Raw genomic sequence first — 16,076 nt, 5'->3', positions numbered from 1 at the left:
CTGGAGATGGAGAGAGAGATAGCAGGACTGTGACTTGCGCACATGACTTGCACCGATACATCCATATGATATGTGAGGAGTTTTCACGAGTATAATGATAATCAATGATTACTCATTTATCCATCCATCTTTTAGTTTAGATTAAATTTACTTGATCACTTAATGATTCACGTAAAAAACAACAGAATCAAATGGAGTTGTTGGGGGAAAACAGCCTGGTTTTATTCTCATTCCCAGCCATAAGACCCCATCATCACTTCTCATACAAGTTCTCTCCTTCTCTCTCGCTTCATTTCTTTTATCGCTCTCTCATGCCTTGAATTGTCTTTATAAATGAGGGAAGGTTGCGTTTAGTTTAGCTTGAATATTAAATGAGTCTTTGTTTGCTTTTGTTTCACTCATAAATCTTGTATGTTAAATATTCACAGAGTGCCTCTATCTGCTGCAAAGCTACATGGAGTGATTGCAAACGGCCGCTTGGCCACACACACACACACACACACACACACACACACCTGTCCTCTGCAGCTCTATATAATCATAATGTTAGATAATATGGGTGCATTAGTATCTATCTGTTCTCACCGCAGCTATAATCAACTGTTTGATGTGTCAAACTGGCTGTGCGTGTCAGTGTTTGGTGTGTGTGTGTGTGTGTGTGTGTGCATGAGCTTGCATGTAGATGTTTGGTTGTGCATTTGAAGTGGCAATATCGATGTGTGAGTATGTGTATTTGACAAGCATGTTTATATACTGTGAAATGTATTTGATGTACCTTATCGTGTGATCATGGTGTATACGTCTTGCACTTGATTATTTGTGGTGATCATTTCTCATACCCTGTTTCATCTTTTTATCAATCAGTTTCTCATTTTACCCTGTTTTTATCTCCTATTCTCTTTTTATTGCTCTTTAGGTTGCTCTTTCATAGCTTGAGAGATTTAAAATCTATTTAAAATCAAAATCTATCTATCTATCTATCTATCTATCTATCTATCTATCTATCTATCTATCTATCTATCTATCTTAGATATTCCTTCAAAAATTCAATTTAAATAGTTGTTGACATTCAGAAAGAGCATACATCTGTAATACTGATTTGATGAATTTATTAAAAAATATTGGAGTTCTTACTAAAATCTTTGACTTTTGATTTCAGACTTGGAAATGTTGTTGAGATTTGAGCACAGTCTGAGACTTTGACACTTTTTTTTTTTACTTTCAATTTGCTCTCCATTTTATCTCATTGCTATTTAGAAACCCTACATGATTTTTTTGCTCAAACGTTCTCTCTTGAGGCACAAGTGAATGTGCCTTTTGTTTGGGTAAATATGTTTTTTTCATCCCTTACTGAAAATGACATATTGAAAGCTTTAGTCTGCCGTCAAATCGTAAATGCGAGGTCACAAAAACACGGAAAACTTCACTGCGCTGATAACTTTGCAACAGCGTAGAGTAAACATTACGATGCTACCATTTTTTTTATTGTTCACAGCAATTAAATCCAAAGTGGTTTATTATCAAGGGTAAAAGCAGCAGTGAAAAGTGAAGACTGGCCCTATAATTAGCGATTTTCTCCATGGCCACACTGGGTCTCCACCACAGTGAGTTTAATCAGCCACTGATAATACGGCTCCTCCGACAGGACCCTCGTCTAATAGACAGGAAATAGACGTCACCCCAAAGAGCAGCCATAACAGATAAACACTCCTCTTCCTCTGCCGTCCCCCGCAGATGTGAGTGTTTGAAAGGACTGTTTTATGAGGCAGTAAACAAATGTTTTCTCACACACACAGCAGTCTCTCACCAACTGTGCATGTACACGCTGATCAAATTAGCGATTATAGAATCAAATAAACATGCATGCACAGTTTACACACACACACACACACACACACACACACACACACACACACACACACATTGATAACTGCAGTGTTTTATTTTGGACAAATGCAACCGTATCAAAGAAATAAATGGAGCTGGAATGCCGTGTCTCTTTGTGCAATGCACCTTTTGTATGATAATCAGCTCTCTGCCCATTTGCATTTAATTCTATTAAAAACACAATTCACCTGAACGAAATGGATAGAGGCTGAGAAATGAGACCAAGAGATATGAGACACAGCAAATGGGGAAACAGTGTTTATGTGGTAATTTTGTATTTCTATTTCTAATTTTGCTTTCAAAGCTGTTTTATCAGACTGTTTGACTTTTTTCAGCCCCCCCAAAAAATTGTCATTATGTATTCTTCCTTCCAAACCCAGATTATTTTCTTTTTGAATTATGTTGCATGCTTTCTTCATGAATTTTCATTCTATTTTGCATATTTTCCTCATGCACACAATGAAAAAATACAGTTGTCAAGCTCCACAAAAAGTCTTATGAAGGTACTTCTGTCATATAGACTACTCATAACTTGACATGTGAAGACACATTGCACCAGTTGAAGAAAATTTGAATATGCTGAAACATGAATGGAATTTGAAAGCTACAGTGTAGAAATGTAGCCAGTTCCTCACAAACTTCTCGGACGATTTGGGATATATGTCACAAATCATATTAAATTCATTTTAACGTTGCTTTATGGTGCTCTTTTTTGGAGCTTGACAGTGTCTGTTTTCGTTGTATGGAAAAGAGCTGAGACGTTCTGCTAAAAAGTCTGCTTTTTTTCTTGGAAGAAAGAAACTGAAGGGTGAGGGTAAGTAAATCATGACAGAATATTCATTATCATCCTTTCCCTGTCTTTTCCGTAGCATTTCTGCGGTGTGTTCGTCCCATGTGTGCGTCTGACCCTGGCTCGCTCCCGCTGAGACACAAAAAATAGGATGAATGAGAGAATGAAAGAGTTTGAATGATTGAGGAAGAGGAATGATGGAGATGGAGGGTTTTTCTTTGTGGCGTCCTTGTGCTCTCGCCATGAGGTACCCAAATACCATCAGTTTTTCTCTTTGTGCATTTTGTTCTCTCTCTCACTCTTGCTTTTTTTTTCTCTCTCGGTGTCTCTCGGCCTTCCAGGCTCTTTCTTGATTATCTTTCTTCTTAAATACACAGCACAGACCTTTGGTGACCAGTCAGCTGTGAGCTGTGTGTGTGTGTGAGCCGATTAGATTGAGATATACTCTATTTACATGGGTTGCTCTTTAAGCTGGCATATGCCACTGCATTTGTGTGTTACAAGCTCAGTGTTCATATGCACAAATACATGGTCTTTGGCTGTCAGTGTACAAGGTCAAAAGTGTAAGATCATTTTGTATGACTGAGTGACTAAAAACCATCCATTATTTTTACATCACGTACCTAAACATCAGACTGTGTGTGTTGGATGTTGGCTATGTATGCATTATAAGTTAGTTATTACATTTATTAAATTAAATATATATCATTGATTTATTTTAAATAATCATAAATTCTTATAAATTACATTTAAATCATTTGAAATAAATTAAATAAAAATATATATTTTTATATATATTTTAAATTAGTTATTTAATGTATTTAAAATAATTTATATTATATTATGTTATACTATTATATTAAATTTAGATTAAAATATAATTATTAACTGGTCAAATTTGCTTACCTAGAGCAGTTTTTACATGGTAGAATCTAATTTTCTTCCCTCATGTTGTTACAAATGTGGATTTTTTCTTCCATAAAATATAAAAATCTTATTTGTATTTGTATGATTTCAGAAGACTTACACGTTAATCATATAGATCATATTTTTATAATAATCTATTGTCCTTTTTGGTAATAGAAATTTCACTTATCCTGCTTTTATAAATTTGTGCCTGCAATAATTTTTATATGTAAACCCTTGTTTTAAAGTAGTGTCTCCAGCAGTGATACAAATTCTTGTGTACGACATCACTAATTGTGATCGCCAAGGCGCGTGAAGCTCCACCCACAATTAGTGATTGGCATACCATTGCATGCGTACATTTGCATGTAAATTTTAATTGGTAGATTCAGGATAGAGTGATGAGAGATATAGAATAAAGGAGGATGGAGATGTGCAGCACCCCCCCGTTCAAATCCATTTGCATCCGGTAGAAGAGGAGGAGAGCTGTTCTTCTGCTTCATTACTCATCTTTCACTCTCTCACTTTCTCTTTCTGCTCCGTCCTCGTCATGTTCAGGAAAGTGGATGAGGACAAAAAAAAAAGAGGAAAATGAAATATGAGAGTACGAACAAGAAAATTGAAAATCAGATCTTGGGCAATTTTGATGCAATGTGAATGAGAATGTGAATATCGCTTTAATACTTGTGTCCTGTCTTCTTTCTCACACCCTCTGTATACTTTTCCAACACAGGTTTTACTGACAATTTACATTACATTTCCCCACAGACTCTTGCAGTTTGTGTTTCATTAGGAAGTGCAGATGTTGATGTGCCTTCCTTTTCAAGAAGAAGAGGTGTTTGAGCTCCGTGTGATTCTGAGTGATGTTTCTACAGACTAACTGCTGATGCGCAGGAGGGCGAGCTGCTTTGTGTCGTCTGTAGTCGACAGTCAACTCCCTTGTTTTGCCGATGTTAAGGGATTGTTGTCCACACACTGGGTTGATGAGTCCCAGAACTGTAGTGTCGTCAGTGAAACTTAATGATATGATTGTTCCTGTGTTTGCCAGCGCAGTCGTAGGTCAGCAGGAGCCACATCAGTGCTACTTATGGTGGGATGAAAAGTTCTGGTCTGGATTTTTGACGGCTTGAGACTTGTTGTTCAGAAAGAACAGGTCTGATGTGGTCAGTTCAAGAGAAGACACTTGTTAATAAGGGTCTAGAGAATGAAGGAAAAACAATAAACACCATTCTGATGTAAGACTCTTTATTTTCCAGGTGCCTGAAGATGAGATGAATAGCAGATGTTATGACATCTCTGTTGAGCATTTAAAACAAATTAGTGTCTGATAATCTTATATCACATAAGTGAGTGCCACAGGGCTGTAGCCCATCAGACACTATTTTTTACAGCATTTATTAATTATAGGTTTAATGTTAATTTAATATATTTAAAGTGATAGTTCACCCAAAAATGAAAATTCTGTCATTAATTATTCACCCTCATGTCGTTCCAAACCCGTAAGATGGAACACAAATGAAGATATTTTTGATGAGCACGCGCATGCGTCGTTTACATGAAGCGGAAGCATGCGCATCCGTCGTGATATTCTTTACACAATGGCGGTGCGTCAGCGGACGGGATGAGGAGGAGACGTTGAATAAAGTCGTTATTTTTGTTTTCTTTGCGCACAAAAAGTATTTTCGTAGCTTCGTAAAATTACGGTTGAACCCCTGATGTCACATGGACTATTTTACCGATGTCCTTGCTACGCTTTTGGACCAGGGAACATTACAGTTGTGTTGCTGTCTATGGAGGTTTGAGAGCTCTTGGATTTCATCAAAAATATCTTAATTTGTGTTCCAAAGATGAACGAAGGTCTTACGGGTTTGGAACGTCATGAGGGTGAGTAATTAATGACAGAATTTTCATTTTTGGGTGAACTGTCCCTTTAATTATTAAAATATAAAATGTTATAAATTGCATATATTGTAATAATGTAATAAAATAAATTGTAGTAATATTTGGTAACGTAAATGCTTTTAATTAGAATCCACACGATACACAAAAGGTAAATACTCAGGTTTAAACAAACACTTGTTACACTAAACAATAACCGACAGCAAACTGGAAAGAGAGAAGACTTTAAATAGGGCAGATGACGAGGGGTAAACAGGTGATTGGAGTTAACTAATAATGACTAACGAGTAAACGAGCTAATGAGCTAAAACAGAGCAGGAACAAAACCATATAAAGAAAAACAGGAACAGGCAGACATAACCGAAAGACAAAACTAAAGTTCAAAACACTGACAATTTGAGGTTCTCTTAACTAGTTGCTTATTAACATGCATATTACTAGAATATTAGCCATTTATTAGTAGTAATTAAGCACATATTAATGCCTTATTCTACATGACCTTATTCTACATCCCTAATCCTACCCAATACCTAAACTTAACAACTACCTTACTAACTATTAATAAGCAGCAAATTAGGAATTAATTGAGGGAAAAGTTGTAGTTAATAGTGCTCCCTATTCTAAAAGTGTTACCTAATATTTTATATTAATATTATTGTAAAAATAAATAAGTTTTATAATGTAATTTATTATAATAGTTATAACTATAATTACAATATATACTACTTCTATAATTACTGTATTTTTATTAATATTACTACATGAGCTACATGAACACACACAATTGCTATTTGACTTTTATTACAAGTATAATATTACATACAATTATTAAAATGAATTAATATGAATATATTTATTACAATAATAATACTTAATATATATATATAGTATAATATATATAGTAATAACAACACATAGATCTAGATTGTTATATATAACTTAGCTTAATAAATATAGTAATAACAATTTGAAAAGTTATTACCAATATTAACATTAACTTAGATGAAGAAATGCTGTAAGAGTATTGTTCATTGTTAGTTCATAATACCCAATGAATTACCTAATATTAATTAATTTAACCTTATTGTAAAGTGTTACCACTGTAGTAAGGATTTTATGCTCAAACAGCAACATTTCAGACTAACTAAAGTTGAAAAAGTGAAAAAGCATAATAGGACCCCTTTAACTTTATCAGTAATTTTTTGGCTCATTGGCCATTAAAACACACACACACACACAGGTTTGTTTTTGTGAAAAGTGGGGACATCCCATAGGCGTAATGGTTTTTATACTGTACAGACCGTATATTCTATTGCCCTACACCAACCCTACCCCTAAACCTACCCCTTACAGGAAACTTTGTGCTATTTCAGATTTTCAATACACTTCATTCTGTGTGATTTATAAGCGTTTTGAAAAGTGGGGACATGGGGTAATGTCCTGAAAAGTCACCTTCTCCTTGTAATACCTATGTCATACCCTTGTCATTATACAAATGTATGTCCTCATTTGTCACAAAAACGCACACACACACACACACACACACACAAACACACACACACACGTCTGTGCGACTGTACTGTTGGTGTGAAGGGCGTTGTGCTTGTGTTCAGGTTGGATAAGGTGTTAAATAATTGATTAGCTCATTTCAGCACTGATATATGAGGTATCTCTCTCTGATGGATGACGGTGGAGGGCAGGACGTAAGAAAGATACTGATGAGAAATACAAGTATAGAGTTTGGTAAATGATTCCGTTTTTCAGGGAGAAATAGAGGGGGATGAATCTGTGTGTGTTTGCTGTGAAAAAAGAGCCACTTGGATGCATTAAAATGGTCTTATATCATCACCATTTGCCAGCTTATAGTTGTTGCTGTCAGGATGAAATTCCACAGATGTTTATTTCATTGTGTTATTTTCATAATACCAAATGAACAGATTGTGAACAAAGGGGAGGCTAATATAATCACTTGCATAATTTCCCTGGCTGATGTAGGCGTCAAATTAAAACATATATAGTTGCATTATAATTTGCATAATTTGGTAGAAAGTATCTTCCCATCCCTCGTCAGGTCTTTTGAAGGGCAAACTACTGTCTGTCGCTCTGTCCTTTCTCTTGAAACTCTGACAGTTTGCAGTGAAACACACATTGCTGATTAGCGTTAGCTAAAGAGTACGAGTGATGGGGATGCCGGCCTCAGCAGAGGAAAACAGTGCACTCTTTTAGTTTTTACTTTCTTTTTAGGTAAAGACTAGTTGTTTGTTTTTACCAATAAAGTTTAGGGTCAGTGAGATATACACTTCTGTTCAAAAGTTTGGGATCAGTAAGATTTAATGTTTATTAAAGAAGTTTCTTAGGCTAATCAAGGCTGCATTTAATTATTGTAAAATAATATTGTGAAATATTATTGCAATTTAAAAAAACAAGTTTGTATATTCATATAATTTAATATATAATTGAATCCTGTGATGCAAAGCTGAATTTTCATGAGCATAATTTTTTTCAGGATTTTTTGATAGATAAAAAGTTAAAGAGAAGAACATTTATTCAAAATAGAAATCTTTTGTGACTATTTTTGTAACAAGTGCTTTAAGTGATTTTAGTGATTTTTCCAAAATCTCACAGTCCTCTGAATGTCAGACATTTAGAAATAGTAATAAACAGTACAGTACAGACGTGTAACTGCAAGTGTGCACAGTAAGAATTTTTTTTTTCAAATTTGTAAATAAAACAAAAATTATTGGAGTACGTTTTACAAGAAAACACTATTTCAGTCTTTAATTCAAAGTGTTGCTGTTTCTTTGTAATTAATTTCCTAGCAATTTTTATTATTAATGCGTGGGAAAGTATGGATATAATATGAAATGCAAATATATTCCCTAAAATACATGACGGCTTTGTATTATGCAGGACGGTTGGCAGCCCAAGTGAAGGAGAATAGGAGAATTAGTTATAGTGTGAAAGTCAATGAGGAAAGTGAAGCGTGAAAAAGAGGGAAGGAAAAAAGCGGAGGGAAAGAGAGGTATAATCATGAGGCCTGTATCTGGCATAGAGTGGGCGTTGGAGTCCGGTCTTTTAGCGGGCGTAGCTGTAATCAGTGCGTTATTGTTGGCAGCGGTCGGCCGGCTCTGCTTGTACCCTGCAGGGGTTTTACGGCTTTAGGCTAGCGCACTGCGTGATCCTGCCGCCGTGCCGCGTCAGCCCTGTAAATTAGCCCTTTACGACTGGAGCCAGCCTCACTTTGAGAACGTACTCGCCGTGGACCCCTTCCTCACCTCCTCTATAACACAATGTCTCTATTAACCCTCCCAATCAATGAAAACCTTCTTCCACTCCTGCTCAACCTGGCTAAACTTGAACTTTCTTCCAAACCGGTATTCACTCCCCCGCTCGCCCTCAACTCTGAAAAGGCCAGCTTTCATATGTATTTCACAATGTATCTTTAATCAGCCCCCTTCACTTGCCAAAGCTTGGCAGGAAAGAGCTAACGACAGGACACGCTGAGAGCCACGTTAAGTGGCTAAAATACCTTTTCTGTTAAATGTAAAACAATAGCTGGCTAACCACAAAGGTCTTTATTGTGTTTAACAGAATGTCGGCGAACAAGAGAGTATGATTAACATGTTCGAGTGGATTGTTAAGAAATACAGGCATAAAATGATTTGCAGCAACAATGCCTGATAAAGTCTGTTATTTTCAGTGAGGGTTGGTGATTTTCTGTGGCATGAGCGACTACCTAGTGCAGACGATGAAGGTCGTGTGAGCATGTTTAAGCATGAAAAATTTAATTGTTTCTATTAATGAAGTTTTGCCTTTTTTTTAAATACCTAACTGGCTTTTCAAAATTAAAATATCTCCAAGAAAGGAACTTTTGAAAAGAACAATGGACATTTACATTACTTAAACATTTACAATAATTTTAATTTAATTTAATTTTATTTTATCAATGATTTTTAAACACCAAATTGGTATTTAACATTAAAAGCTTATTTTATTAATGAAGTTTTGCCTTTTTAAAATACTTTATTGGCCCTTCAAAATTAAAATATCTCAAAACGGAACTTTGAAAAGAACCATATTACTTATACATTTCTAATTATTTTATTTTATTTTATTTTATTTTATTTTATTTTATTTTATTTTATTTTATTTTATTTTATTTTATTTTATCAATGATTTTTAAACACCAAATTGGTCGTTTAACATTAAAAGCTTATTTTATTAATGAAGTTTTGCCTTTTTAAAATACTTTATTGGCCCTTCAAAATTAAAATATATTAAAGAAAAGAACTTTGAAAAGAACCATATTACTTATACATTTCTAATTATTTTATTTTATTTTATCAATGATTTTTAAACACCAAATTGGTCGTTTAACATTAAAAGCTTATTTTATTAATGAAGTTTTGCCTTTTTAAAATACTTTATTGGCCCTTCAAAATTAAAATATATTAAAGAAAAGAACTTTGAAAAGAACCATATTGCTTATGCATTTCTAATAATTTTATTTAATTTTATTTAATTTGATTTTTAAACACCAAATTGGTCGTTTAACATTAAAAGCTTATTTTATTAATGAAGTTTTGCCTTTTTAAAATACTTTATTGGCCCTTCAAAATTAAAATATCTCAAAGAAAAGAACTTTGAAAAGAACCATATTACTTATACATTTCTAATTATTTTATTTTATTTTATTTTATTTTATTTTATTTTATTTTATTTTATTTTATTTTATTTTATTTTATTTTATTTTATTTTATTTTATTTTATTTTATTTTATTTTATTTTATTTTATTTTATTTTATTTTATTTTATTTTATTTTATTTTATTTTATTTTATTTTATTTTATTTTATTTTATTTTATTTTATTTTATTTTATTTTATTTTATTTTATTTTATATTTTATTATTTTATTTTATTTTATTTTATTTTATTTTATTTATAAAAGTGGGTGTTCTTGTTGTGACTGACTTCTGTGGTTCCTGTGAGCAAACATGGCAGATGAAAATGCTAACATAAAGGGCTTTCGCAATAGCAATACCAGTGATGCAAGTGTAAGTTGACTGGCCAAATGCACGCCATACAAAACACCGGCACCCAGCACTTTTATAAAGCCGTGTAAACACAGAGTTTACGTACTTACTCCATGAAATAACTCCACGACAGTGGAAAGCATTGATAGATGGACTAACACCGAAGTCCAGGCACTCAACTACAGCTACATCACTTCAAAGTTCCTGCTTGTGGTGCGAATGTAGCCATTAAAATGGCCCTAGGGGCAAATGTAGTTCTCGAGGGATCGCCTTGGTGGCTATTTCCTATAACTGAGTTCCTATTACTGCCCGGTGCAAAAGTCCCTATACAGTACACATTACAGCTGTTCTGGTCAGTTTTTATAGACCTCCTTGACAGACACTGGTCAACAACCTCCAGTGATTTAATGCTGTCAGTAAGTTAGAGATGTAGCACAGTGGGTGCTCAGTGACTTCATTTGCTTATGCCTCTCTGTTGCATCAGAGTAATTATCCCTACGGAGAGTGTTTAATGCACAGGCTAATGGTCAGTGAAGCGCAGTGCAGACCTTGGAGGGCCACTGAACTTAGACCAAAAAGTGGACTAAATGGTCTGTTGTGTGGATTTTGTAAATTTAACTAACATCTGCATTATGTTGTGAGCAATATTTGTCCCCTTGCAGAGTGCAGACTTTCACTTTTGTGCTTGCCAGGCAAAAATTGTAGACAAGGAAGCTACTGAAAGTGGCATGCTCTACTGTATATACAAGATGTGTTTACACAGACATTTTACTGCACATGAAATAGAATTGTAGGAAACTTGATTGTTGATTTTCATGCACAGCTCATAAAAAAAACGAGATGCACACTGATGTGAGAATCGTAAGGTTTAAGATTAGATCGAAGACCGATTCGATTAATTAGATTACTTCACAAAATGTGTGTGAATTCATTGTCAAATTTCCCTTTTAATAATTGTGAAGCAAAACATCAGGATTTGCAATACTGTCATCACTAAATGGTACAGAGCGACAGGACATCTGCTGCGTATTCAAACTCCAAACTGCATGCATTCTATTTAGCAGCAGATGTTAAAGGCTTAACTGTGAAAACACAATTTACCACAAAATAAGTGATGAATTTGCCTTCATTTTGCTGTCTCATTGTGATCCTAAAACAATTACTGAGAGAGCGGCGTCCTTGATTTTACAGATGTTAAACTGAATTTGTTTTCTTAAATATTTACATCTAAGTAAGCATAGTTGAAAAAGTTAACATACTTTATAAAAGAATTTATGTAATTGTATTTATCATTTTAATTTACTTAATTTATATGTTGTTTTTGAAACAAGTCTCTTATGCTTATTATGAAATATTATAATAAGCTGTTTTTTGTCATATTTTTTAAAATTGAATTTTCTCCTGTGATGTAAAGCTGAATTTTCAGCATCATTACTCCAGTCTTCAGTGTCACATGATCCTTCAGAAATCATTCTAATATGCTGATTTGCTGCTCAAGAAACATTATTATCTGTGTTGAAAACAGTTGTGGCATGATGTTTTTTTGTTCCTTTGATGAATAGAAAGTTCAAAAGAACCATATTTATTTAAATAGAAATCTTTTTTAGCATTAAAACATTTTTTTGCCATCACTTTTGATCAATTTAATGCATTAATATTAATTTCTGTAAATGAAAACCCTGAGATAAAAAGACAAAGTCTTATTGACAGATATTATCTGGCAGAGTTGTACCTGAGATCCTAGCTTATAGACTGCTATAATTTTAACATTTTCAGAAAAGCACTGAAAATAATTTTCCTCTCTCTGTAGAGGATATAATTTGTGCTGATTTGCTATTGAACTCTTGACGATAAGGACAGAATTGAATATGATAGAAAAAAAGAACAGACTGAAGATGATGGAGGAATCCCTGTGATCCTAAACATTTCTAGTTAATTTGTCTCCTCAGAGAGTCTCTGGGAAGACTTCAGATGGGTTAATGAGCTGATAAGGGGCTTGTGATAATTTAGAAATATGATAGTAGTAATTATAGAGCTTAAGAACATGTTGAACAGAGTGTGTAGTTAAACTGTGTGTGTGTGTCTGCACAGTGATCTTCAGAGGAATGTATTGTTGCTTCCTTTAGTGTTTGTTGTTCAAGTCTCAATGTGAATTTTACCCCACATCTCACTTTGAATGAATAGTTCGCTCAAAAATGAAAATGTGCTGAAAATGCACTCACCCTCAGGCCATCCAAGATGCAGATGAATTTGATTGTTCATGGGAACAGATATTTAGGAGTTACATCGCTTGCTCACCGATGGATCCTGTGCAGTGAATGGGTGCCGTCAGAGAACAAACATCTGATAAAAACATGACAATAATCCACAAGTAATCCACACGACTCCAGTCCATCAGTTAATGTCTTGTGAGGTGAAAAGCAGCGTGAAAAACTTGAAACCATTGCTTCAGGCCAAAATACGAGTCCGTAATCCATAAAAATCTGAAAAAGTGCATCCCCTGCTGTCCTCTCACATCAAAATCCACCCATGTATTCAGTTAAACGGTTTGAGAGTTGGGTCAAATGATGCTTGATCTGTGCATATTTCTCTCCTGATTCAGATGAGATAACTTTTTTCACTGGTGAAAGCAATATTATGCATTATGGACATCTTAATCATGGATTTGTTTTTAGAAACATGCCGCTTTTTGCTTCACTAGATATTAATTGATGGACGGGAGTGGTGTGGATTATTTGTGGATGATTGTTATGTTTTTATCAGCTGTTTGGACTCTCATTCTGACGGCACCCATTCACTGCAGAGGATCCATTTGTGAGCAAGTGATGTAATGCTCGATTTCTCCAAATCTGCTCTGATGATGAAACAAACTCATCTGCATCTTGGATGGCCAGAGGCTGAGTAAATTTTCAGCAAATTTTTCACATTTTCAAAGCTGTTCCTTTAAATGTATACATTTGGCAGATTCTTTTATCCAAAGCATCTCTCAAGATATACATTTGATCAGTTCATGCATTCTCTCTGAATCAAACCCATGACCTTTGCCATGCCATGCTTTACTGTTTGAGTTACAGGATTGGCTCGATCTTAATGTAAGCTTCACTCTTTTCACCTTTCACCCGGCATTTTCTTTGAATCTCTCTTTGTTCCTGTGGTGTTTTTGTGTAAACTGATTTTTCATGTGCCACAATGTATATAAGAGGCAGAAAGCTAATAATAAGTAGCCTCTTTCTCTCCTCCCATTTCCCTCTTTCTGTCTTCCTGGTTTGGGAATAATCTTCTCTAATATACTGCAGTTGAAAGAGGCTGGGGAGTCCCTGCTGTATTTGAGGTTTTTAATACTATTAGATATGCCTCTCTCTCCCACTCATGCATTCTTTTTCTTCCTTCATTCTTCTTATTTTATATTCTCGTTAGGCTTTTTCCTAACCTCAAATGTTATATTTGAATAAAAATTTTTTTCTGAGATCAACACTTTCTTTTGCATAGTGGGCTCCTAAATATTCTGATATGTTTTGTCATCAGCATCCTGTACACTTAACAAATTAAAAACAATTTTCCCTCAGAAATTACTAGTAAATTTCACAATTAATTACAAAGAACTGGCAAAGAACACAGTACATGTAATCATTTTTTATGTATACGTGATGAAAAATGTAACAGACTCGCAGTAATAATGTGATTGCAGTTATTAAATTGAACAATAAAATAAGTGTTCTAGTTTCCTCAGTTGACCTAAAGCGGTTTGTTTTAAGGTGCGTGAACTTTAGCGTGGAGCAGCTGAGCAGTGAGAGTGTGAGAGGACGTTATCAGGTCGAGGCAAGACAGCAAGTTAGAATTCACTGTCCACATCTATCTTCATTCCTTCTTATGATTCCTCTTTTTTCTAATCCTCTTTTCTCTCTCTCTTTTATCTTTGTCCTTTATACCTCTCATGCTTTCTTTCTCTCCAATAGTTTATCTGAATCTTTTCTAATCCTTTCTTTTCAAAGGATGATATCTCCTGTTTTATTGAAAGAGATCAAGCAGGAGTGCTTGGTGAAGTACAACTTCTTTCTCTCAGGAAGGATCTGGTTTACTGTTTGGGAATAGGAAGTGTCGATTTTTCTAACTCTTCTGCTCTCTTTTTTTGTGGCCTAGGGATTCTGGGAGTAATGCGTTGAGTTTCAGCTTTATGTAAATGCCATATATAAATAAATATATGTAAATAGAATACCGTATATAAGCATAAATAATGCTGCTGGCTGTTTAACATCAGCTATGACTCTCCGCAAGAGTTTATGAAGTTGCCTTTCCTGTTCCATATACTGTAGACTTTTGTCTAGTGTAGGTATGTGTAGATATGTGTGCATCTGAGTTTTAGTTATACGCATAGGTGAATTTCATTAAATGTCAAGAATGTGTCTGGGTCATATTTTACCCCCAAATCAAAAGAAAGTACTGTTATGCATGTACCGTTATGCAAAAATGTAATAATAATAATGTTATCATTATTATTATATTGTAAATGACATATCTTTGTGAAATGTCCTATAGACGTATTGCGCATGAGCAAACAATCTAAAAAATATGTCTTGCAGATGTAAATGCAGTCGTCAAATAGACGGTAACATGATGTACGCGTGCTACCAGGGGTATTAAATGTGCGTGTTTGAAAGTGTGCGGTTTTCTAGTTTATTTACTTTAGCTTCTCAGGTAATATCAGTGGAATGATATTTCAGATGCGGCCGTAATTACAATAACAATATATTTGATTGTTTGATCAGAATTATTGCTAGAGACAATTTAGTCCCTATTCTACACCTTTGTGAGATATAATTCGTTTCAGGTAAATCTAATGGGCAGTCATTGGTCTCATTAATCTAATATTTGTTCCAGAGCAAATAGTTTTGGCTGAGGGCAAAATCTCATCACATTATACTTTATGTAACTTTAAATGCTGTATATCAGAGCACTGCCTTTGTACTTTTGACTGAATTGCCTAGCAACTTTTATGATGGCTGTTGTTGTTTATTAAATATTATTCAATAATTTATTATTAAGTATTTAATTATAGTATTTAGTATTGGGAAACTGTGTGTGTGTGTGTGTGTGTTCGTGATGATGATTTTAGTTACATTATTTTGCCATTAGATGGCATCAAGAGACTGTTTTTATGAGTGAGTCAGCAGTAAAGACTTTTATATTGAAAGAGACTGGAACAGTGTTGCAAACAAGGAAGTTATTTTTACTTTCAATACTTTTGTAAAACGCAGCCAACTGCGACTGAGCAGTGCTGTCATCGGAAATCACCCTTAACAGATGAAAGGATAGTACGACAAAGATATCGCTTTCCTCAGCGGACATTCAAACTAATGTTTTATTGTGAATATGAGATATGAACAAATGCTGTGTCAGATGCAGGTAATCGCACTCGCTTAGTCCATCTCTCATAATACTCTACACAATACAGTGAGCTTTTAATAAGTAACACAATACATTTTCAATGAAGCAGCTCAACTTTCGTTGCTAGAGTGACGTTTTGGAATTAGTAACGGAGGCTTGGGCTCAGCTGTTAATC

General features: G+C 34.4%; 1 protein-coding gene across 1 annotated transcript in view; it reads left to right on the top strand.

The window, feature by feature from the left end:
• Nucleotides 1-16,076, top strand: part of cdh23 (cadherin-related 23) — a 270,976-nt gene that overhangs the window by 87,925 nt on the left and 166,975 nt on the right. The window lies entirely within an intron of this gene.

Source organism: Sinocyclocheilus anshuiensis, unplaced genomic scaffold, assembly GCF_001515605.1.
Source record: "Sinocyclocheilus anshuiensis isolate Anshui unplaced genomic scaffold, SAMN03320099.WGS_v1.1 scaffold300, whole genome shotgun sequence".
Classification (NCBI taxonomy): domain Eukaryota; kingdom Metazoa; phylum Chordata; class Actinopteri; order Cypriniformes; family Cyprinidae; genus Sinocyclocheilus; species Sinocyclocheilus anshuiensis.
This window is presented reverse-complemented; position numbering and strand designations above follow the sequence as displayed.